This window comes from Pleurodeles waltl, chromosome 4_2 (assembly GCF_031143425.1).
Source record: "Pleurodeles waltl isolate 20211129_DDA chromosome 4_2, aPleWal1.hap1.20221129, whole genome shotgun sequence".
Lineage (NCBI taxonomy): Eukaryota > Metazoa > Chordata > Amphibia > Caudata > Salamandridae > Pleurodeles > Pleurodeles waltl.
In genome coordinates this window covers 374,689,769-374,715,734 of record NC_090443.1, presented here as the reverse complement: position 1 = coordinate 374,715,734, position 25,966 = coordinate 374,689,769, and positions in this window count along the sequence as shown.

Genomic DNA, 25,966 nt, shown 5'->3' with positions numbered 1-25,966 from the left:
AAATTAGGCCGGCGTGTTGAAAATTTCACCGGGCCTAGAGTAAACTAAAAGAGGACATGTAATAGAAAGACATCAGTAAGATTTTCTTATGCCAAGATTCATGGGCAGGTAAAAGATAATGAGCAGGAAGATGAGGTTAGATGGCAGCCCTGCATCACAGAATGTGACTTCCTAGGTAGTACTACAAGGAACATCTCTCAATTCTTTGACCAAGATGTAAATTCAGGGTCACATAGGTTAATAAATATTTTACAATTAAGCAATAAATGTGTACTGTATTTATATTTTTATCATTCATGTACATTTATATATATTTGTAACTATTTCAAATGAAATAATTTATTTAACATTATTTTCTAGGGATTTTACTTTGAGTCCCTACATCTATTTTCAACAGTAAGGTGCTGGGTGTATTCCTGGACATTCTGCACAATTGTAAGTTACTACAAAAGTGCAGTTTGCAAATGCATAAAAGTAGTAACCTACCCAAAGATGTAAACTTACTCAAAAGTGAAGTTTGTGTATTAGGCCTTCAGGGGTAATGCAAGCATTTCAGAGATTACTGGTATCTATTCTCTTTTTTCCTTGAGAAATCATGAGCAGTTTTGGACTATATTTCTTTATTATCAACCATCATATTACAAGTCTTAGGTCCTAATTATGAGTTTGACGGTCTGAGGACCACAACATTCCTGGCAGTCCAACCACCAGATTACGCCCATGGCAGTTGGACCGCCAGGGGACCACTGCCAGGATCATGGACCCCGATGGGGTGGCAGCAGTTGGAGTTGTGGTCAACCACGGCTGCCTTGCTGATCACAAGTCCTATTTTCATCAGCCTTTTCATGGTGGGGTCCCCACCATGAAAAGGCCGGTGGAAAGCCAGTGCTGAGGGACACAGAGGTGAACACAGGGGCCCCTGCATTGCCTATACCCAAGACATGGGCAGTGCAGGGACCCCCCTGGCAGAACCCTTAGAATGAGCACTGTCTGCACTGAGGGTGCTCTTGTGTTACGGCATTGGTGTCGGCTTCCTTAAAGGAGTCAAGGCCCATGCCATGGCACTGTTTCTGTCGGGCTGACCCGTAGAAACGTTGCAATACGATGTTTCCACTGGTCAGCCCAGTGGAATCATCGTAATATGCCTGGGGAGGAGGCCACTGGCATGACTGCAGCCTCCTCCTGCTGCTTTGGTGGTCAGATTGAGGTCGATTTGTCCGAATACCAAAGTCGTAATGAGTCCCTTAGTCTTATCTGAGGCTTCACACCAGTGCTTAATTTGTGCTTGTGGTTTCAGGTGTGGGTCACCAGCACTTTTTTTTGAGGGCCGGCACTTTTTTCCTGCCTCAAGCATTTACTGCGGGCAAAAGAGACATATGGGAAAGACGGAGGAAGAGAAAAACTAAAAAGCATCACAATGGGAAAAAGCAGAAAGCTGCAAGAGTGAGCTGAAGGGACAGGAAGTGGCTGTAAATGGATTGAAGGGCCCCAGATGACTTCAGCATTATGCTGCCTCAATATTCCATGTTAGCACATTTAATTGCAGCAGCCGCGTTTTTGAGAGGAGGACTTTGGGCACGTTTTTATTTACAAATTAAGCACTGCTTCATACAGTATATCTGTCCAAATGGATGCAATAGCACAACTTTAAAGGCTAATGCAGCATCTGCAGCACTACCTTTCCTCTTCAATGTGCAAACTGAACTAAATCCTAATTGCCCACTCGAGTGCACCAAGTCATTTGCAGTCAAGAGTCTCTGCAGGGCCTTCAGACTATCTGGCAATCAGAGCAAAGATGCGGCCATTGATTCTATCTACAAAGGCAATCCAGATTGTCCCATAAGTATTGCAAGGAGGTGCACAGTAACCAAGACGAAAAAGCAGAACAAAGAGACCAATGATTTGGATATTTTTAAAAAGCCATTAATAGAGTCAGAAGGCAAGATCATCAACTTAACCACCTTCCATCAAGCCAGAGAGGGCCATGGCCTTTCACACCTTCCTACCTGGTTGTAAAATTGAATGTCTTGGGCATCCAGCAACAATCCAAAATGTTGAATCCCTCCCTCTCGAACCTCCCACATTCAGGCTCTATGAAACAATCTTTCTCTTGTAATGCAACAGGGCTCTGGAACTCTCTGTCACCAGCACTTCACATAACTCCTGGTCAGATTGAGTTTAAAAGACTCTCACAATACTCTTATTTGAGATACACTTTGAATAAAGCGAGAATTATCACATCACTTTTTGACTCTCTGTTTTTTACCTTAGCTCTAGGGTTCTTTTATTTTCATTGATTTCTGAAGAGCTTCTTATTTGGCACTGTCCATTGTAAATATGACACTCATATTCCTTTTTTTTACAAGTAGCAAATTGGCTGTTTCCAGATGTTTGTTATGTGGAATATGTCTTGCTGTCTTTTAAAGTACTCCAAATCTCTTTGAATAAATAGAGGGCCCCAGCGTCATTTAAGCATCCTGTAGTCTGGAACATCTAGTAGAGAATATTGAGTTGTCAGAATATCATAATCATAACATTGAGAACCAAAATATCAAAGAGGTAACTGCATATAGGCCAGTAAAGATGTATTATTCTTAACTCCAGATCTACATATCTTGAAAATGTAACATCCATATAAATATATGTGGATTTAAGTAAGTAAACCTATATTTACCTATATATACTTGACTATCAATATTTAGGTCTTCAAAATTTTGGCAACAACATTCTTATAACTTGAAATTCCCTATTGACTATTTCATATCTTCAGCATTACTCTGCACACTGTGGGTCATTTCCTAAATAATTTTAAGAAATCACTATTTGAGATATGCAAAATGGTATGTAAGAAAATAGCAAATCCCTAATAGCGATTTCTTAAAATTTACAATCGCTATTAGGGAATCACTATTAGAGAATGGGACTCCATTGATCCCTGTGGGCCGGGCTCATAGGTGTGAATGGTTTTGCATTACCTAATTTGCAAACTCCTTTTAGGAATTTGCAACTTAGGTAATGCAAATCCAAGGGTGCTGTGGGCCTAATGCCCCCTTTGAAGACCCCCCTAAAAACAAATGTGCACATGTAAAGCGCACACATGCCCAAGGGGGATGTGTGTGCTACATGTCAGTTTAAAAAATGCATTTTCATTGCATTTTTTAAAAATTGCACATGGTTACCACAAACGTGGAGTTGGTGGTAATTGCATTTCCTAAATGCCCAGTTCCCATTTTGGAAAAGCATGATACATGTGTATAGGTACTAGCAAATATGTACTACCTATTTGCGATTTCCTATTTAGGGAATCGTAATTTGCATAAAGTGGAGAGCCTACACCCAATACCACTTTTCATTTATGCCTATTCACACCTCAAAGTAATAATGCATAGAAAAGCACCAACAGTTTTGAGTACTGTATACTTGAAAAGGTCTTCTCCAACACACTCAGAACCAAAACATTAAAGGCATCAGCAATGACAGCTCCCTCATACATGTAGAATGAGTGCATATAGCATAGGTAGCAGCAGAGTTATTCTCTTGTGTCACACACATATATTGAGTGGTCATCAGAGATGACACACACAGCACAAGTTCAACATAAGTAACAAATTCACAGACATTATAGGTAACAGAAGTGCATGCTTCAAAGATGACTGGCTGAGAGGAGCAGTGACATCCTAATATCTCAGACTTTATAATGGTACTTCTCCACACAATTATAGGGTGGGCTGTGTTCCTGCACCTGCTGAGTTCAGATAGAAAAATTTTTTGGTGTCAAAGACCACCAGCCACGATAATATAAGCTAGGGTCACATAGCAGGAAGGGAGTGGCCCAGACTCTCAAGGATTCATATAAACTAGCTTGACTAGGCTTTGTGAAGCCTAGGAGCAAATAAAACCAGGTGCAAACAATTTAAGCAGAATATTATGTGATATTCCAAGCCATATGATGTAGTCTTCACATGATTGCATATCTTACACAACTTCCTTTTGGCCAAATGCATTGAAATTTCCACTCAAGGATGTATGTTGAATACAACGTCCATACAAGTTCATATAAAACACTGCTGATTCACCCTTATGTCCTGTGAATGCTCAGCATAACCCTAAAATCATTTTTTTTTTGTATGGACATAGCTGACAGCATCATCTACACAAGTGCTGCACAGGAGCGTCGCCCCCCCCCCCACCCCGGCCAGCAGCAGCAGATGCAAAGACTTTTACAGTAAAAACATAATTAACCATGTTTATTACGTTTTTACTGCCAAAGGGGTGGGGCCACTGCATGACAGGGACTGAGTGGGAGTGCACAGAATCCCCCTCGGTTCACATGTAGGTTTGGCTGGCCATCTCTGGCACGCCAAACATACATGCACAATAGGCTCTGTCTAACCCAGCACCACAGTGCCGGATTGGAGAGTGGCATAGGCTCCCACTCTGGCTCGGTGCGCCCAGCCAGGGCGCTCCGTCCAGTCCTACTGATGCTTTCATGCTGCTAGCAGCATGAAAGCAGCAGTAGGAATGGATGCGGGCAGGCTGGGAGCCTGTGTCTGTCCCTGCAGATGAGGAGAGGGCAGCAGTTTGGAGGTGGTGCGGCCGAATCAGGTAAGTTTTTTTCACGCTCTCGTGACCCCCATATGCTGTGCCGCCCCTTCTCCCTCCCACGAGCCGCAACTGCTACTGCATAGTTTGTTTACCATTTGCATAGTAAGGGACTGCAAATTTTCACAGAGCCCAATTTTTTTGTAAATCTGGGTCAAAGTAAATAGGAATTAAATGGTTAATCAGTTATGGTTGGTTTCTTTAACGACAATTAAAAAAACGATAATATTCTCTAAAATAACATTGAATTTATGGGCCAATTTAGAGTTTGGCAGATGGGGTTTTACTCCACCAGAGAGTTGGAGTAAAGTACTCCATCACCCTGATGGAGTCCCCAAATGCCAAATATTGAGGTGACCGCCAGCCCAGAAGACACCTCCAGCACTGTCAGGAACCACCATCACAGAGGGTCGTGTCAATGCATTGTAAGTCTAATGGACAGCTATGTCAACATGGTGGAGTCACACTGAAAACTTACATTTTCTGATTTTCCCCAGACAAAAACCCAAATTGGAATTTTGTTTTGGAAAATAAAGAATGCAATGCCCCCTCAACATGCAACTTTTCTCCCTTGACAAGGAGGGCATTTTGCAGTTCCACTGCCCCACAAACGATATACCAGTGGAATGACAAGTAAGGACAAGAAATAAAGGCTGGTCCAAAACATGGCATTCATATAAGTGAAGAAGAGGTTCTTATATGATTGGGTAAACATTTTTGCACTGTGCTTATATTCTGGCTTTTGGTTTGCCAAGAGTACAATGGCAAAATAGATTTCATAAGTGTCAATGCAATAAAACCAGTATTATTCAGAGACAATTACAAACTTTACTTTCCCATATAATCAGGCTGCAAAAAAGACATCTAAGGAATATCACTCATGTTTACATGAGCCAGATATATCAAGCCTTTTCTCAATTGCAAAAATGGCCCTATTTGCAGAATTGGGCCATTTTCAAACACAAGTGCTTTTGGTATGTACAAACCACAAATTGTGATTCGGTAATATGTTTCACAATTGCAATTTGAGTTTGTGACCAAAATGTGGAAAATTCCTGCCAAATACCGATTCACAGATGAGCGTATTAATGTTTTGCAACCAATCATTAATCTTTACCGACTACAAACATGTTAAGCTAAGGCATTTAAAAAACGTTAAAAAAAATCTTTTTTAGGTGTAGGCCGTGGTTTCATAGCAAAATGTGACGAGTATTTTGCCACCACTGCATCATACACCTGGCCCTCATGGCCAATTGTATAAAGAATGTCATTGTAAATTGCGCACCAACTTTTCCATTCCATTCCATTCTGTTTTTGCAAACGGATCTTTGTACTAGTTTGCCAGTTTGCAGAAAACAGATGCTCAGTAGGTCACAAATCGACCTACCTCATGAGTATTAATAAGGTATGTTGCAAATTGCGACCCACTGTGAATCATTGCCATCATAGAGATGGTGGCCTGCTGTAATTGCTTTTAAATAATGCAATAATTTTTTTACATGAAACCCATTTTCTTTAAAAGAAAATGAGATGCATTAAATACAAAATGAACTGTCTGGTCTCCAAAGATGCTTTTCTCAACATTCACAAAGGGGACCCCTTCTGGTTTGCAAATGACTTACGGCTAGATGTTTGTAGTGGGTAAAGTACTAATGTTTTGTGATTGGATTTCTGGAGCTAAGTTTACAAGTGTAAGTTATTACAGCTAAAGAGAGGAGTAGTAAGTCCAGCACTACACCTGACCAACAACTGATACTGCAACATGCTTGTAGGAAGCTGGCTCTGTGTATACTATATAAAAATTAGATATAGGCCCTCATTACCAGTTTGGCGGGCAGCCTCAGCCACCCGCCAAACTCGTCCTGCCACTGCCGGCCCTATTACAGGTTCACCACAGGGCCACCGGGTTGAAACATCATTTCCGCTGACCGGACCTATGGTGAACGGGGCCTTCACATTGCAGCCGGCTCGTAATTGAGCCATGGGCAATGTGTCGGTGCGGCGGGTGCAGAGCACCTGTCCGGCATTCCACTGCCTGTAATTTGGGCAGTGGAATGCATGATGGAGCTGTGCATCGGGCCCCTGCACTGCCCATGCCAAGTGCATGGACTGTGCAGGGGCCCCCAGGGGCCCCCAAAGGCAACCATTCTGCCAACCTTTCCATGGAAAGGCTGGCGGTATGGGGCCTCGTAATCCCCCAGGCAGCGCTGCTTGCAGCGCTGCCCTGGTGGATTACAACCACCGGGACTGCCAGGCTGCCGGCAACCTGGCAGTGTCGTTGGTCCGACCATGATGGCTCTGCCACGGTTATAATATAGCGGTCCTCACCGCCAGCCTGTTGGCGGTGGGACCCCGACAGCGAGTCTGGCAGTCAGTAGACCGACCGACTCGTAATGGGGCCCATAGTGTGCATAGAGTCCAGGGGTTCCCCAGAGGCTTAACAGAGGTTAAAGTAGATACTACTAGTGCTGTGTTTTGTGGTAGTGTGGTCGAGCAGTTAAGCTTATCAGAGTGTAGTGCAAAGCATTTGCTGTATACACACAGATAATAGAAGAAGCACACACTCAATGACTTAACTCCAGACCAATGGTTTTATATAGCAAAAATATATTTTCTTATTTCTAGAGCCACAAGATTCAAGTTGCAGATATGTAAATTAATAAATACATATTTCACATATGAATCAATATGACTTTGTTTGGAATCGGTAAATTGTACAGTTTAAGAATAAATGGCAATAATCTGTTTTTAAAGTTGACAGTGCAATTTTCAGAAACAGTTCCTGGGGGGAGAAGAGTTAGTACAATTTACAGGTAAGTACTTGACTTCCAGTTCCAGTCTCCAGGCGTTAGGTAGTCCACAGGTAGGCGTTCAAGTTAACCCCAAACACCGACCACCAGAAACATGGAGCCCTTACGGTGTAGAGGTCAAAGTTGATGCAAATTTAACATGGGCTCCTATGGAGACTGGGGGCACTCAGTTTCAGATCTGCTAGCAGCTAAGTACCCGTGTCTTCCGAAGGCAGATCTGGGAGTTTTAGAGGAGCACCAGGGGGCCACAAGTAAGCACCAAACACACACCATAAGCTGCACAGGGTGGCCGAGTGCAGGGTGCAAACAGAGCATCGGTTCTCAATGCTTTCCTATGAGGGGACCCTGGGGGTCACTTAGATGCTGCAGGCTGGATCCAGGGGGGGTCGGTTTAGGAAAACCACAGGCTGGACAAGTAGAAGGGCCACCTGCTGAATGTTGCTGCACTGGTGGTCAGGTTCTCCAAGGTCTAAGGGCTGCGGGTGCAGTGTACCTTCAGGTGTTGGATAGCTTCATCTGGAACTTTCGCAATGAGGGGGGTCCTCTGGATTCACACTGCATGCATCATCATGATGGGAAGGAGAGGTCAACCCAGAGTGGGTACTTGCTCATATTTACCTGGGGATCCTCTCTGGCCCGTCGGGTTACCTGGACACGAGCCGTGGGCATCGGGTGCAAAGTGGTCAGGACTCACGGACCCAGGGAGGCTCTGGAGTCCTTTGGTGTAGTTTCTTTTTGGACAGGGCAGCTGTTCTCAGGAGTTTTTGGTCCTTTGGGGTGCAGAGCAGTCCTCTGGAGCTGGGCAGAGGTCACTGGTCCTGCAGAATGCATTGCTGGTCTTGTGCAGGATCTTTGAAACAGGAGACAGGCCGGTAGGGCTGGGGCCAAGGCAGTTTGCGTCTTCCTTCTTATCTGCTGGGGGTTCAGCTTAGTAGTCCTTCTTCTTTCTTGTCAGGTCACCAGGAAGCTGATGAACTGGGTTAGGGAAGCCCTTAAGTACTAGATTTAGGGACGTTACAGGGGTCAGAGGGCAGTAGCCAATGACCACTGTCCCTGTGGGTGGCTACACCCTACCTGTGTCCACTCCCTTTCGTGCGGGGGGCACATTCTTAACCCTATTGGTCACTGTCCTCTTAACCAAGATGAAGGATTCTGCAGGGAGGGGGTCACTTCAGCTCTGGATACCTTAGGGGTGATCCCAGCTGAAGTGGTCACTACTCATTGTTTTTCCTAAGTTTCCTGCCAAACTTACCACCAAAAGTGGGGCTTTGTCATAGGGGCGGGTAACTCCACTAGCTGGAGTGCCCTGGGGCACTGTAACCGGATGCCTGAGCCTTTGAGGCTTACCACCAAGTGTTAGAGTTCAGGCAGGGGGAGGTGTGAAGCACCCCTACCCAGAGCAGGCTTTGTTTCTGGCCTCAGAGAGCACAAAGGCCCTCACCCCATGGGGTCAGACACCTGTCTGCTAATGGCAGGCTGGCACAGACCAGTCAGCCCTACACTAGAGGATTGGGTAAAATACAGGGGGCATCTCTAAGCTTGTTGTGTGCTTTTTAGAATAAATCCAACACTGTCATCAGTGTGGGTTTATTGTGCTGAGATGTTTGATACCAAACTTCCCAGTATTCAGTGAGGCCATTATGGAGCAGTGGAGGTCGAACGACAAACACCCAGACAATATACTTAATATGGCCACACTGCACTTACAATGCCTAAGAATGGACTTGGACACTGTAGGAGCATATTGCTCATGCAGCTATGACCTCACCTGTGGTATAGTGCACCCTGCCTTAAGGATGTAAGGCCTGCTAGAGGGATGTCTTACCTATGCCACAGGCAGTGTTTTGTGGGTATGGTACCCTGTGCAATGCCGACTTTGGCTTTTTCTCACCACCAGCACACACAATCTGCCATGGCAGTGTGCATGTGTTTGGTGAGGGGACCCTTAGAATGGCACAACACATGCTGCAGCCGTTTAGGACCCTCCCTGGCCACAGGGCCCTTGGTACCACTGGTACCTTTTACAAGGGACTTATCTGTGTGCCAAAGGTGGGCCAATTGTGGAAACAACGGTACAGTTTTAGGGAAAGAACACTGGTACGGGGGCCTGGTTAGCAGGTTCCCAGCACACTCTTAGTCAAGGCAGCATCAATATCAGGCAAAAAGTGTGTTGGGGGGATAACTGCAACAAGGGCCAGTTTCCTACACAGCTCCCATAGCAAAGAAAGAAGGCAGGATATTAAAACAGCCCCCCTTACAAAACAGTGTTAAATTATATTAATTTATTTTTACTTTTTAAATATGTATATCAGATAAACTAAATGTTGAAAATAGAAATACAATTACCAAAATAAATATTATTTTTCAGTATTGATAAATATTGAATTTTCTTTGCAGTAGATGCAGCACTATATTCACACTATCATTTGACATACATTACAGTAAACCAAGTACATAGTTGAGCATTGTCATAGGACTAAACCTTAGCAGTGTCATTGAACCTTAAGAAAAACAAACAAAAAAAAGAGAAACCAAACTCTGAGCCTGACCCCATGCAGTATTAACAAGCAAGTAGATTGTGATGCAGCAACACCTGTTTGGCCCAGTGTCCCAGGGCTGCACACGTAAGGTTGTGCAGTCACAATATCGGTGACTGTCAGCATGTTCTAACAGAAATGCAAAGAGAAGATCATTCCAAGATCACACATGCTTTCTCAGCCCATGCGCTTTGTCCCCACAGAGTGCAGTAGATTTCACCAAGACCTAGGGAAGTAGCATGCTTTGCCACCTCTCCGTGCTAGATAGGGCTGAGGCTTTCCAATGCATTACAAATCACCGTCCTGGCTATCTGCAAGGCTAGGTTAATAAAATGGTTGGTGGCTCTTCCTGCCTCACAGCACCTGTATAGGCCCAGGAGGCAGCAGGCTGACCAGAAGGTATGGGCAGCTGCACGTTCCAAAACTTATGTATCTTGGCTACCATATGAGCGTGACATTAAGGGTATTTAGGTGATATTGGGGGGTATATTTTATGCAGTTTGGCAGGTTAGAGGTATGCTCTATGTAGCATATTATGTTGTATGCACTGAAATTGAGTCGAGGTGGAGTTAATGAATCCTGCGTTTTGTATGAGATGACTTTGGCAAGCCAGGACATGAACCCCTGCCCATCGTGTAAATTGTTTGTATCCGGGAGGAGTCACCAGTTCCAAGGTTGTCACTCCCCACAGCTGTTCTATTCATGCTAGAAGGTTTCTGTTTACTACGAAATGACTGCTGGCTAGCCCAACTGTTTAATGAGAAGGTCAAACGAGATGAGTACCCCCTCTTGAAATAAATCTCTAAGAGTCCAAAACTTTGACTCCCTCATGGCTTGCCACCAGTCTGAAAGTGCTTTTGGAACACAGAGGGATCGCCAGCTTGTATAGTTAAGCATCATGAGAGGCTTGTAGCCCCCTTCAGTGACTTGTTTATGCAGCCTGGAGCAGCCTGTGTATGGTAGAGGGAAATGCCACTCCTGGTAGAAACAGTTCTCTTACAGTAGTCTGGGACCCATCTCCCCATGTCCTCACAGGAGGCTAGCCAACGTCAGGCCTTTGGAGTCGAGCCACTAGGTAATAGTGTTTGGACAAAAGGGCCCCTATTCCCCCTTGCTCCTTTGGAAGTTGGATATTTTTTTTAAAAAAAGTCAAAATAGGTTAACTTTTTTGACATATCCTATGGGATTCTATTTTACGTATCTCACATCATTATTTTCTAGAAAAGAGTGTTGCAGTACCAGCAGTTGGCCACATGTGTGATGGACCTACTAGAGGTCTGAGCTGGACTACACATATTACTGTTTTGATCCTTTTTGGCTTTAGTAACTAGAAGTGCAGCCCGTGAAGAACAGCAGGCTCACTCTTTTGCATGTGGGTATCTGTTGCTTCCTCAACTGCTCCTTAGTTCTACCTAAACCCCTTTGTCATTCTTCTCTAAACCAGTCCCTTTCAGTAGTGAGTATTCCTTTTTTTTCAGCCGCTCCTAAGGTCCCTCCTACATTCACTACTAAGTAGTAAACTTACAAGTGTGAAGATCTCCCAGTAGAAAAGATAGGAGAGGCGGCAGTGAATATTTGCAATTATAGGTTTATGTATTGCTTTTTTAACAACACAGAGTTTGCGAATCTAGCCCATTATCTTTGGACACTGTCTCAGGGGAATTTGAACTAGATTATTTTCACACACTATCTGTGTCCCTATAAGCAGACATTATCCCACTATCTCTGTTGGGACCTGACAGTTGCTATAAATAGACACTATCTCTATGGGAGCATGAACATGACTATCTACACACACATTTTTAGTAGGGAATTTAACATTCCCATAATTGCATACTATATGTGTGGGGAATTGAACAGCCTTATCACCATAGACTATCTCTATGGAAGTTCAACATCACAATAATCACACACATACCTATGGAGACTTGAACATCATTATAGTCACACAATATCTCTGTGGGGACTTGAACATCCTTAAAACCACACACTATCTCTGTGGGGACTTGAACATCCCTATAGCCACACACTATCCCTGTGAGGACTTTGATGTCTCTTTAGCACCCTCACTATCTTTGTGGGGACTTGCACATGATTACCTTAAAACCCCACCTCTGTTGGAACTTGAATGCTCCCATAATCATACACTATCTCTGTTTGCACTTGAACATCCTTATCTTCATACTCTATCTGTTTGGAGTTTTGAATATTATCTTTACACACTATTTTTGTGAGGACTTGAATATTTCTATAACCATACCCTATCTCTGTGGGTAATTAAACATTGTTATCTTCACACACTGTCTTCGTAAGACTTGAACATCCCTAGAATCACAAACTATCCCTCCTGGGATTTGACCACCACAATAATCACTCATTATCTATTTGGAGGGTTGAACATGCTAATATAGACACACTGTTCCTGATTGTACTTGAACATCATTATGTTTGCACGCTATCTCAGTGGGTCTTGAACATGATTATCTTCACAGATAGTCTCAGTGGGACTTCAATTAAAATATGACCACAGACTATCTCTGTGGGATTTAAACATCACTATGATAACACACTATCTTTGTGGACACTTGAGCATCCCTATAAGCACACACTATCTCTGTGGGGACTTGAACATCCTTATAACTACTACACTATCTCTCTGGGGACCTGAGCATTACTATAATCACACACTATCTCTGTCGGGACTTGAACATAGATATAACCACAGAATATCTCAGTGGGGACTTGGTCATCACTATGGTCACATACTATCTTTGTGAGTCCTTGAACATGCTTACCTTCACCCTTCACCTCTGTGGTTTGAACGTTCCTATAATTATATACTATCACTGTTTTAACTTGAGCATCCTTATCTTCACACTCTATCTGTGTGGAGATTTGAACATTGTTTTTAAACATTATTTCAGTGCAGACTCAAACATGTTTGTCTTCACACACCATCTCCTTAGGGACTATAATCAAAATAACCACACACTAGCTCTGTGGTGGCTTGAAAATCATTATTAGCACACTCTTTTGGTAAAGATGACTCAGACCTCGTCTGAACACCCAACACATTGGCCCTCATTTTGAGCCTGGCAGTCAAATGACCGCCAGACTCATGGTGGCGGTCTCACCACAACAGGATGGCGGTGGGGCCACCACATTATGACGGTGGCAGAGCTGCCATGGACGGACCACCGACACCGCAATGCTACTGCCAACCGGCAGCCTGGCGGTCCCAGCAGTTTTAATCCACCAAGACAGCGCTGCTTGCAGCACCGCCCTGGAGATTGCGAGCCCCCATGGAAAGGATGGTGGAATGGGGGCATCGCGGGCTCCTTGGGGGCCCCTGCACTGCCCATGCACTAGGCATGGGCAGTACAAGGGCCCCCACTCACAGCCCCATTGCGCATTCCACTGCCAGAATTACAGGCAGTGGTATGCGCGATGGGCGCTATTAGGAACCGGCGTCAATGTAAAGGCCCTGTTCACAACAGTGCCGGCAGGCGGATATGCTATTTCTGCCCGCTGGCCCTGCGGTGAACTGCTAATTGGGCCGGCGGGGTTCAAGCCGCTCAGGCGGCCTGAAGGTAGAAAGGCCTCCGCCGCCCGCCAAACTCGTAATGAGGGCCATTGTCTCTGGGGGACGTAGACATCATTATGATAAACACACTATCTCTGTGGGGACTTCAACAGCCCTATAACCACACACTTTCTTTGTGGGGACTTGAACATCACTATATTAATACATTACCTTTGTGGAGACTTGAACATCACAATAACCGCACAATATCTCGCGGGGTACTAGAACATCAATATAATAAAACACTATGTGGCATTTTTATAAGCCATTGCTCCACATTAGCATCATTTTTTTATGCTAATATGGCATTGAGGAGGAATTTTCGTCACGCCATATTCACAAAATGGCGTAATGCATGCATTGCACCACTTTATAAACCCTTGCTCCACATTATGCCTGCCCCAGGCATAATGTATGCAAAGGGGTATTCCCACGTAGGGAGGCTAAAAAGAATGGTGCAATGAAATTTACAACATTTCACTGAGCCATTTTCAACTAAATTTGTAATGGCTGCCTTAGGCAGGCATTGATGTTATGCTCCCATTGTGTTCACTGGGCCTCCCTTTACTTTGGTGGATTAACGCCATAACTTTAGATGCTAATTCACCAAAGTGCCACAATGGCATCAACTTTTTTGACGCTATTGTCCTAACGTGCGCAGTGGTGCACCATGTAAATACAGCGCACACATGGTGTCGTTAGGGGGGTGCAATGGGGTGCAAGAAAAGTGGTGCATCATCTATGATGAGTCACTTTCTTGTAAATATGCCCCTATATTTTGAGGGGACGTAAATCAGATTGACTTCACAATCATCTCTTTGATGGGTATAACATTTCTATAATCACACATTATCTTTGTGCGGACTTGAACATGCCTCTAATCACACAATATCTCTGTTGGGACTTGAACATCAGTATCTTCACACTGTCTATGTGAGGATTTGAGCATTGTCTTTACATACAATTTCAGTAGGGACTTGAACAGAATAATCTTCACACACTAGCTTTGTGGGGACTTGAACATCGCTGCAATCAAACAATACCTTTGTGTCGACTAAAACATGATTACATTCATTTCTGTGAGGGCTTGAAGGTGCCTATAGTCATACACTATTTCTGTGGGGGCTTGAATATAATTATCTTCCCACTTTACCTCAGTGGATACTTTCATCACAGCTATAAACACCATCTCTGTATAGACTGTGGTGCTACTGTGATCACATAGCACCTCTGTGGGCATTATCACTTACCATGCTTGTACAGTGATCACAGACAGCCTCTGAGGGTATTAGCACACACCATCCCTATGTGGACAATAACATTACATGCTATCCCTAGGGGGATGTGGTCCAATAACTACTTCAGCAAAAATGTAAGTAACTAACCAAACTGTGGGTTCCACTTCATCACATTACTTAATTCTTCTGTTAATTTCCATATGACTCAGTTTACTTTCCCCTAAGATTTGGAGCAGTAGGCAGTGGGTGAAATCCAGTTATAGGTGTTTTTCTCTAATCATGATGCATAATATTTTCTGACATTTGTTAAGCATAATTAATCTTATGTGTATCACAAGGATATGTTTTTAATTTAAAATAAGGAAAGATTGTGATGTTATTTGTGTATATTGCTGCTAAAATAATATTTAGACATGTGTCTTTGACTATAATCAATCACCATTGGTCATTATGGATTAAGTCCTCACAAGGAAAGTAGCGCCTGTTCAAGTCCTCACAAGGATGGCTCTGTGCGTGTGATTAAATAACAATATTTTTGCAAATTTGAAGCAGGATCCTGTATCATGATTTTCTTCTTGACATTTTTCTGTTATTAGTATACTTTTAAAATATTGGGAAAGTTTAGCCCCACAAGGCAGGTATCCACACATATGCCCTCATTATGACATTGGCGGTAAATCCCGCTTACCGCCATGCCAACTGTCGCCAACATAACGTCGCCACAGCGGACAACCACCAACCATATTATGACACACACAAGCCAATCCGTCACTATATAGCCGCACACACAAGTCTGCCAGCCCAAAAGTCAGTGATAAACTGGTGGCATCCAAACCCACACCGTTACGCCAAAAGAACTACGCCCACAAAATTATAACCCACGAATCACCACGGCGGACATTTAATTGTGGTAAACCATTGGTGGTACATACCGCTGCGCTCAAAATACACATACTTAAACAAAACAACACCACATTGGACAATTCAAACTACACACACCTGACACCCATACACACACCAAACCCACGCACCCACACCACTTTAAAACACACACCCACATTACTCACAACCCTTTATCATTACAAACAATTGCCACTAGAGAGAGACAGCAAGAGCACTCACACAACCAGAGCCACATACCACCATCACCTATACACCACACACGTACCTCACATCACACCCACAACATATCACCCTACACACCCTCATCCACACCACTCACACTACACCCATGCCACCACAATGACATCCCAGATTCTCTGAGGAGGTGCCGAGGGTCATGGTGGAGGAAATCCTCCTGGTAGAGCCTCAGCTATTTGGATCACAGGTGCAGCAGATATCCATTGCTAGGAAGATGGAGCTATGGTGGAGGATCGTGGACAGGGTCAATACCGTGGGACAGCACCCCAGAACAAGGGATGACATCAGGAAGAGGTGGAACGACCTACAGGGGAAGGTACGTTCCATAGCAGCAAGACATCAGCTCGTTGTACAGAGGACTGGCGGTGGACCCCCACCTCCTCCCCACAACTAACAGCATGGGAGGAGCAAGTCTTGGCAATCATGCATCCTAAGGGCCTGGCAGGAGTAGGGAGGAGGACTGGACTCTGGTAAGTCAACTCTATTACTCTTACCCCCCTTACTGGCATGCCATCACATACCCCCATCCTCACCGTCACTCCCATCACTCCACCACTTCCCACACACCCCACCATCACATCTTGTTCATCCCAATGCCAAGCCTTGCATGCAACACCAATGCATGGACACCCCTCACAGACCTGCATGGACACCTATCACCACTGCATGCACATTAGAGACAATCACCTAGCCCACCAAATAACAACTCACACAAGGCAAAGCTGGCAGGGCAATTACAATCGTAGAGAGCAACCCACCCATGCACAATATGTCACACGCAGAAACAATAACACTGCATTTACATCCCCACAGGTAACCCACCCAATGTCACTGGTGAAGAGGTGCTAGCAACATCCAGTCGGCACACGGTCCAGGGGACAGAGGCACAGTACAACAGGGAAGCTGGGAGGTCTGCAGTGCGACAGGGGGAGGACAGGCCCAGGGAACCGACTCTCCAGGAGGCACTCACCAACATCCTGGGAGCATAGCAACATTCCCCGTATACGCTGGGCAAGATACTGGACAAGTTGCAGGAGAACATGCATCTGCAGGAGGGACAGTACCTGGGGATCAGGGAGGACTTGAAGGACATCAACACCACCCTGGTCTCCATTGCCGGAGTGCTGGCAGACATGGCCAACACTATGAGGGAGGCAGTGGCACACCACCGGGCCCCTGACACTATCCAAACCGCCGAACAGCCCTCCACCTCCGCTGCCGCTAGTGGACAGGAGGCCCCACTGTAGGAAAGTACCATCTGACCTGGCATGTTACCCCCATATTTCACTGTATATATGTTGTTTTAGTGTATGTGTCACTGGGACCCTGCCAGCCAGGGCCCCAGTGCTCATAAGTGTGCCCTGTATGTGTTCCCTGTGTGATGACTAACTGTCTCATTGAGGCTCTGCTAACCAGAACCACAGTGGTTATGCTCTCTCTTTGCTTTCCAAATTGTCACTAACAGGCTATTGACCAATTTCACCAATTCACATTGGCATACTGGAACACCCTTATAATTCCCTAGTATATGGTACTGAGGTACCCAGGGTATTGGGATTCCAGGGGATCCCTATGGGCTGCAGCATTTCTTTTTCCACCCATAGGGAGCACTGACAATTCTTACACAGGCCTGCCACTGCAGCCTGAGTGAAATAACGTCCACGTTATTTCACAGCCATTTACCACTGCACTTAAGTAACTTATAAGTCACCTATATGTCTAACCTTTACCTGGTAAAGGTTGGGTGCTAAGTTACTTAGTGTGTGGGCACCCTGCCACTAGCCAAGGTGCCCCCACATACTTCAGGGCAAATTCCCCGAACTTTGTGAGTGCGGGGACACCATTACACGCGTGCACTATACATAGGTCACTACCTATGTATAGCGTCTCAATGGTAACTCCAAACATGGTCATGTAACATGTCTAAGATCATGGAATTGTCACCCCAATGCGCAGACAATTCCATGATCCCCCGAGTCTCTAGCACAGGCCTGGGTACTGCCAAACTACCTTTCCCGGGGTTTCACTGCAGCTGCTGCTGCTGCCAACCCCTCAGACAGGTTTCTGCCGTCCTGGGGTCCAGCCAGGCTTGGCCCAGGAAGGCAGAACAAAGGACTTCCTCAGAGAGAGGGTGTTACACCCTCTCCCTTTGGAAAAAGGTGTCAGGGGTGGGGAGGAGTAGCCTCCCCCAGCCTTTGGAAATGCTTTGATGGGCACAGATGGTGCCCATCTCTGCATAAGCCAGTCTACACCGGTTCAGCAATCCCCCTGCCCTGCCCTGGCGCAAAACTGGACAAAGGAAAGGGGAGTGACCACTCCCCTGACCTGCACCTCCCAGGGGAGGTGCCCAGAGCTCCTCCAGTGTGCTCCAGACCTCTGCCATTTTGGAAACAGAGGTGCTGCTGGCACACTGGACTGCTCTGGGTGGCCAGTGCCAGCAGGTGACGTCAGAGACTGCTCCTGATAGGCTCTTACCTGTGTTGCTAGCCTATCCTCCTTCCTAGGTAGCCAAACCTCCTTTTCTGGCTATTTAGGGTCTCTGCTTTGGAGAATTCTTTAGATAACGAATGCAAGAGCTCATCAGAGTTCCTCTGCATCTCTCTCTTCACCTTCTGCCAAGGAATCGACCGCTGACTGCTCAGGACTCCTGCAAAACCGCAACAAAGTAGCAAAGACGACTACTGCAACCTTGTATCGCTGATCCTGCCGCCTTCTCGACTGTTTTCCTGGTGGTGCATGCTGTGGGGGTAGCCTGCCTCCTCTCTGCACTAGAAGCTCCGAAGAAATCTCCCGTGGGTCGACGGAATCTTCCCCTGCAACCGCAGGCAACAAAAGACTGCATCACCGGTCCTCTGGGTCCCCTCTCAGCACAACGAGCGTGGTCCCTGGAACTCAGCAACTCTGTCCAAGTGACTCCCACAGTCCAGTGACTCTTCAGTCCAAATTTGGTGGAGGTAAGTTCTTGCCTCCCCACGCTAGACTGCATTGCTGGGTACCGTGTGATTTGCAGCTGCTCCGGCTCCTGTGCACTCTTCCAGGATTTCCTTTGTGCACATCCAAACCTGGGTCCCCGACACTCTAACCTGCAGTGCACAACCTCCTGAGTTGTCCTCCGGCGTCGTGGGATCTCCTTTTGTGACTTTGGGTGAGCTCCAGTTCACTCTTCTTTGTAGTGCCTGTTCCGGCACTTCTGTGGGTGCTGCCTGCTTCTGTGGGGGCTCCCTGTCTTGCTGGGTGCCCCCTCTGTCTCCTCACGCAAGTGGGGACATCCTGGTCCCTCCTGGGCCACAGCAGCATCCAAAAACCCTAACCGCGACCCTTGGAGCTAGCAAGGCTTGTTTGCAGCCTTTCTGCTTGGGAACACCTCTGCAAGCTTCTTCACGACGTGGGACATCAATCCTCCAAAGGGGAAGTTCCTAGTCCTCTTCGTTCTTGCAGAATCCACAGCTTCTACCATCCAGTGGCAGCTTCTTTGCACCCTCAGCTGGCATTTCCTGGGCATCTGCCCAATCTCGACTTTGTCGCGACTCTTGGACTTGGTCCCCTTGTTCCACAGGTACTCTCGTCCGGAAATCCACTTTGGTTGCATTGCTGGTGTTGGTCTTCCTTGCAGAATTCTCCTATCACGACTTCTGTGCTCTCTGGGGAATATAAGTGCACTTTACACCTACTTTTCAGGGTCTTGGGGTGGGCTATTTTTCTAACCCTCACTGTTTTTTTACAGTCCCTGCGACCTTCTACAAGCTCACATAGGTTTGGGGTCCATACGTTATTCGCATTCCACTTTTGGAGTATATGGTTTGTGTTGCTCCTATACCTATGTGCTTCTATTGCAATCTATTGTAACTATACACTGCTTGCATTACTTACTTTTGCTATTACTGCATATTTTTGGTATTGTGTACATATATCTTGTGTATATTTGGCATCCTCATACTGAGGGTACTCACTGAGATACTTTTGGCATATTGTCATAAAAATAAAGTACATTTATTTTGAGTATATCTGTGTATTGTGTTTTCTTATGATATTATGCATATGACACCAGTGGTATAGTAGGAGCTTTGCATGTCTCCTAGTTCAGCCTAAGCTGCTCTGCTATAGCTACCTTCTATCAGCCTAAGCTGCTAGAAACACCTCTTCTACACTAATAAGGGATAACTGGACCTGGTACAGAGTGTAAGTGCCCCTTGGTACCCACTACAAGCCAGGCCAGCCTCCTACACCCACCACAGGAACAGGCCACCATCACCTGTCCCCCTGCAGAAGCAGAACCACCCTGCAAATGTGCCCTGCGATCCAGGCAGAAGCCAGAGACTATTGCCAAGACCCCTGTCAGGAAATAAGACTCTCCTGAATGTCACCCTTGTGTCCCTCTCTGTCACCCTGTCCACCTTGAACTGCCATTGCTCCCCTTCCCATGCCCCCTTAGACAATGCACCTGTGATACAAATAGACTGGACTCTAACCTGGACTTTCCACCATTATCACCCCAGCCAATTGCACTACCCCCTCTACTTCTTAGCACCTAAATAAACACCATTTTTAAAAATACAAGTATGGAGTATGTCAAACGATTCAAGTATGTATTTGTGTAACAAGGTTTAAACATTGCAATTCAACTGTACAGTAATGTGCACATAGGATAGACCTGTAGTTGGCTGCAGTGAACACACCAGAAGCGATAGTGAGGCACCAATATCTGCAAAAAGAGTTACCAAATGGTACAGTGAGTGGGCATAGAAGTGGGAAATCACAGCCTGCTAGTGACAATGTTAAACAAAAAATGACAATGAAATGTGAAGTACCACTGTCTTACCTGTGTGTCATTGGAAATATTGTCAAATCACTGCAGTTCTGTTGTACTCATCCTCATCCTCTGCCTCCTCATCTTCACTGTCCACAGGATCCACTGCTGCCACACGCCCATCTCCAACCTCCTCCTCCTGCAGAAAAGGCACATGCCGTCTCAAAGCAAGGTTATGCAACATGCAGCATGCCACGATTATCTGGCAGACCTTCTTGGGTGAGTAGCACAGGGATCCACCTGTTAGATGGAGGCACTGAAACCTGACCTTCAGGAGGCCAAAGATACGTTCGATAAGCCTTCTTGTTCGCCCATGTGCCTCATTGTAATGTTCCTCTGCCCTTGTCCTGGGATTCCTCAAAGGGATCAGTAGCCATGAGAGGTTTGGGTAACCAGAGTCACCTGCAAATATCGAGGGACAACATTTAGCCACACAATATTCCTTATGGCCCACACCATACACAAACACCAACATCTAGTGGGTGGGAACCAGGGCCCACCTATTAGCCACACACGGTGCCTCAGTAATTGGGCCATCACATTTGGGATGCTGCTCTTCCTCAGGATAAAGGCATCATGCACAGACCCAGGATACTTTGCATTGACGTGGGAGAAGTACTGGTCCGCCAGGCACACCATCTGGACATTCATGGAATGAAAACTCTTTAAATTTCTGAACACCTGTTCATTTTGCCAGTGGGGGACAAACGCAATATGTGTTCCATCAATCGCCCCAATTATGTTGGGAATAAGTCCCATTGTGTAGAAGTCAGCCTTCACTGTGACCAAATCATTCACTTGGGGGAAAACGGTATAGCTGCACATGTGTTTAATCAGGGCAGACAACACTCTTGTTAGCACTATTGAGAACATTGGCTGTGACATTCTTGCTGCCAAGCCCACTTTCACTTGGAAAGAACCAGTTGTAATAAAATGAAGCAGTGATAGAACTTGCACAAGAGGGGGGATCCCAGTGGGATGGATAGCAGATATCAGGTCAGGCCCCAGTTGGGCACACAGCTCCGTGATTGTGGCCCTGTCAAGTCTCTAAGTGAGGATAATGTGCCTGTCCTCCATTGTTGCCAAGTCTACCAGGGGTCTGTAAACGGGGGTATGTCTCCATCTCCTATTCATCCACAGCGGTTGCAATCTATGGGGCAAAAGAGTGAGGAGCCGGTCATAAACTATACATCGTAGCCACAACAGTACAGTGCATGATGTTATTTTGAAATGTATATGTGGCATTTGTCCAGAATGTACAATTGTGAACTGTGACGCAGTTGTAATCCAGGGCCTGCCCCTCCCTGAAATGGCGTCCGCCCGTCTTGTGTGGATGGACAGGTGGATGTGAGGTAATTCTGCTGACGTTGTGCGCCGTTGCGGGAGGCGGTCGGGAACCGCTGTGCAGCGCTACATTGGATAATATTGGCCCCTATGGGGTACAGTGGGCAATGATTATGTACGCCGGCGGTGACAGTATTCGCCGCCGCGGACGTCACCGCCATTTTCTATCTGTTCATTCACTTGCTACCTGACCTTCAACAGGAGAGGACCTAAAATGCATGTGCAGCTGTGACCTGGGTCTGGGACCTACCATGGCTCATGTAACTAAGGAAAGGGCCCCTGCCTTCATCTCGTTGGAGTTCAAGCGACTGGTGGATAGGGTCCTACCCCACTACGGACTTCTGTATGGGCCTCCAGACCAACAGGTGAGTACATTGTGAGCACGATGGATGGGGCATGCATGCATGGAGTGGTGCGTGTGAGGGCCTCTTGTGGGGGGGGTTGGTGGATGTCCCCTGGGTGATGTGCAGCTTGTGTGCTACGCCATGACTGTGCAAATGGGGATGGGAAGGGGTATGGTGGGCTATGAGTGTAACAGGCAGGGTGGTCTGACTAATACCTTTCCCTATGTGTATTTTCTCTGCAGGATAACGCCCATCAAAAGAAGAGTATATGGCGTGCCATCGCCATGGACGTGTGGACCCTGGGGGTCTACAGCAGGTGGAGCACCCACTGTCGGAAACGGCAGGAGGACCTGAGACGCTGGGCACGGAAGATGGCGGAGACACAGCTGGGGATGGCCTCCCAATGAGGAAGGGGTGCCTGTCGAACTTTGACTCCCCTGATGGCCCACACACTGGTGGTGGCCTATCTGGAGCTGGATGGGCAATTGAGGGTATCACAGCAGCCAAAAGGGGGTAAGTACATGCCCATCATTACAACTTACACATGGTAGGGTGTGTCTGTGGGTGCCTCTAGGCAAGGCCTGACATCGCAGAGTGGGTTCCATGTTGGTCAGGGTTCTGATGTGATATTCCTCCTAACTAGCTAGTAGGCATCCACTACTGGGCAGGCCTGTGTGGGTCCCAGGTATGCTGCAGTTGGTGGCATGTGTCCCTTCCCATGCCCTGGTGACTGTGCATTGTGTGTGAGTGAGCTGTGTACACCAACTGTGGTGTTGGTGCAGCCATTGATCAAGAGTTTCCTTTGTCTGTCCCCCCTCCTTTTTGTTTTGTCATCCTGTCCTTATATGCATTAGCATCATCTGATGGAAGAGCAGAGGCACCAGCGACGGAGGGAGCTGCATCCCACAGGACCCAGGAGGCAGAGTCCACCGATGGTGAGGGCACCAGTGGGAGGGAGGGCGAGGAGAGCACCACAACAGAGACTGGAGGGGACAGTTCAGACACAGATACCTCCTCAGATGGAAGCTCCCTGGTGGTGGCGGACACCTCGTTGACCACCACAGCTACAGGTACAGCCGTCACCCCGTACCAGAACAGCCCTCCCATCAGCCCCTCATCGAGTTGCTCGTGCCCGCTCACCCAGGAGGGTAGTCATCTCCTTCGCCCCAGGCACCTCAGGTCCTGCCCCAGTGGGCAGCCATCCGAGGCTGCAAGGGATGGGCTGGAGCTTCCCCCCACAACCACCACCAGCAGCAGCAGTAGCACCAGTGGGCAGTCGTCTGAGGCTGCAGGGGATGGGCTGGAGCTTCCCCCCACAACCACCACCTGTAGCACCGCTACCAGCAGTGGGCAGTTGTCTGAGGCTGCAGGGGATGGGCTGGAGCTTCCCTCCAGAACCACCAGCAGCATCAGCACCACTGCCACCACTGAGCAGCCATCACCGCCGGTTGATATTCTTCAGACCTGCCACCATGGGCTGGTGTGTGGCCTGCCCCCTGCAAATCCTGTGGGTATGACACCTGAGCTGAGCTGAGAGACTGTGACCTTGCACTCCCCAGGAACAGAGGCACAGAACACGTTGCCCCCTCCAGAACCAGTGGGTATGGTACCCACTCACCCCTTCCTCCCCCGGATGAAGATCACATGGCACGATGCGCCCTCCAGAACAAGTGGGGAAGCCACGCACTCACCCCATCCTCCCCAGGATGAAGATCACAGGCCACTATGCCCCCTCCAGAGCATGTGGGCAAGTCACCCACTTGGGAGATTGTGGCCTTGCTCTCCCCAGGACCAAGGACAGGGCATGTTGCCCCCTCCTGAGCATGTGGGCAAGTCACCCACTTGAGAGACTGTGGCTTTGCACTCCCCAGGACCAAGCACAGGGCATGTTGGTCCCTCCAGGGTCCTGTGGTGTTGTTCCATCTGCCGGCTGATGTGCCCCCACTGTTCCCCGTACCCGTGAAGTACCTGCCTATTTTCGAACTGATGCCCCTGCAGTGTTCTCTCCATGTTGGTGCAGGAGACAAGTAGGGCCTTGGACTTTGTGATGTGGTCCCTGTGGCCCATGCACATTGAGGACTGGGCAGTTCCCCTTGATTTGTACATATGTATATACTTTTAGATTGGATGTACGTATTTTTGATGTATTTATATCATTACACTCACTTTCATCTATTCATGTTGTCCTTGCATTAACCCTGAGGGGTACGGGATATATATGTTTTATTATTGCATCTGATTGTGTGTATGGTGTTGGGGATGGGGGTGTGTGTTGTGTGTGTGTGTGTCACTATCTTTTTCCTACCCCCTCCCCTGTGTGCTAGGCAGCTGTACTCACCGTGGTCGTCTTCGCCGTCGTTGGTGTTCGTGGTGGGTGAGGACGTAGAAGATCATAGGAAAATTCTGCAACTCGTGTTCCATGGCAGCGTGGTTGTTCCCTGTGTCTCCAAAGGTTCCCTTCTGAGCTCAGTTTCCATCAAGCTTTTGATGTCATTGGTACCGCCCCGGAAAAGGTGGCTGATTGGATTGTCATAATATGGTGGGCGGGACATTGTCTTCCGCCTGGCTGTAGGCGACTACCGCCTTGGTGAAGGCCTATATATTTTTTTTAATTGCATGGAGTACCATGGTACTACCTCTGGACTCCTGAGGTACTTAAAATAAATGTTTTAAAAATGTTCAAAAATTAAAAATGCACTGTACTACACTATAGTTTACAAATATAGGCCCTCATTATGACATTCGTGGTAAGTCCCGCTTACCGCCATGCTGACTGCCGTACACATACCTCTGTGGCGGCGGTTTACTGCTACCCATATTATGACACACACATAGCAATCCGTCACTATACAGACACACACACAAGTCCGCCAGCCCAAAGGTCAGTAATAAACTGGCAGTATCCAAACCCACACCGTTACGCCGACAGAACTACGCCCATCACATTATGATCCAAGAGTCCCCGCGGCGACATTCAACCACGGTAAACCATTGGCGGTACATACCGCCGCGCTCAAAATACACACACTCAAACAAAACAACACTACATTGGACAATTCAAACTACACACACCTGACACACATACACACACCACACCCACACACCTACACCACTATAAAACACACACCCACATTACCCACAACTCTTTATGACTCAAAGAAATTGACAACTGAGACACACCAAGAGCACCCACAGAACCAGAGCTATAGAACACCATCACCCATATACCGTCCACGCACCCTACAGAACACACCCCAACACATCACCCCACACACCCTCACACACACCACTCACACTACAACCATGGCACCACAAAGACACCTGAGGTTCTCAGAGGAGGAGTTAAGGGTCATGGTGGAGGAAATCATCCAGGTAGAGCCACAGCTATTCGGATCACAGGTGCAGCAGACATCCATTGCTAGGAAGATGGAGCTATGGCGGAGAATCGTGGACGGGGTCAACGCTGTGGGACAGCACACCAGAAAAAGGCATACCATCAGGAAGAGGTGGAACGACCTACGGGGGAAGGTGCCTTCTGTGGTTGCAAGACACCAGACAGCT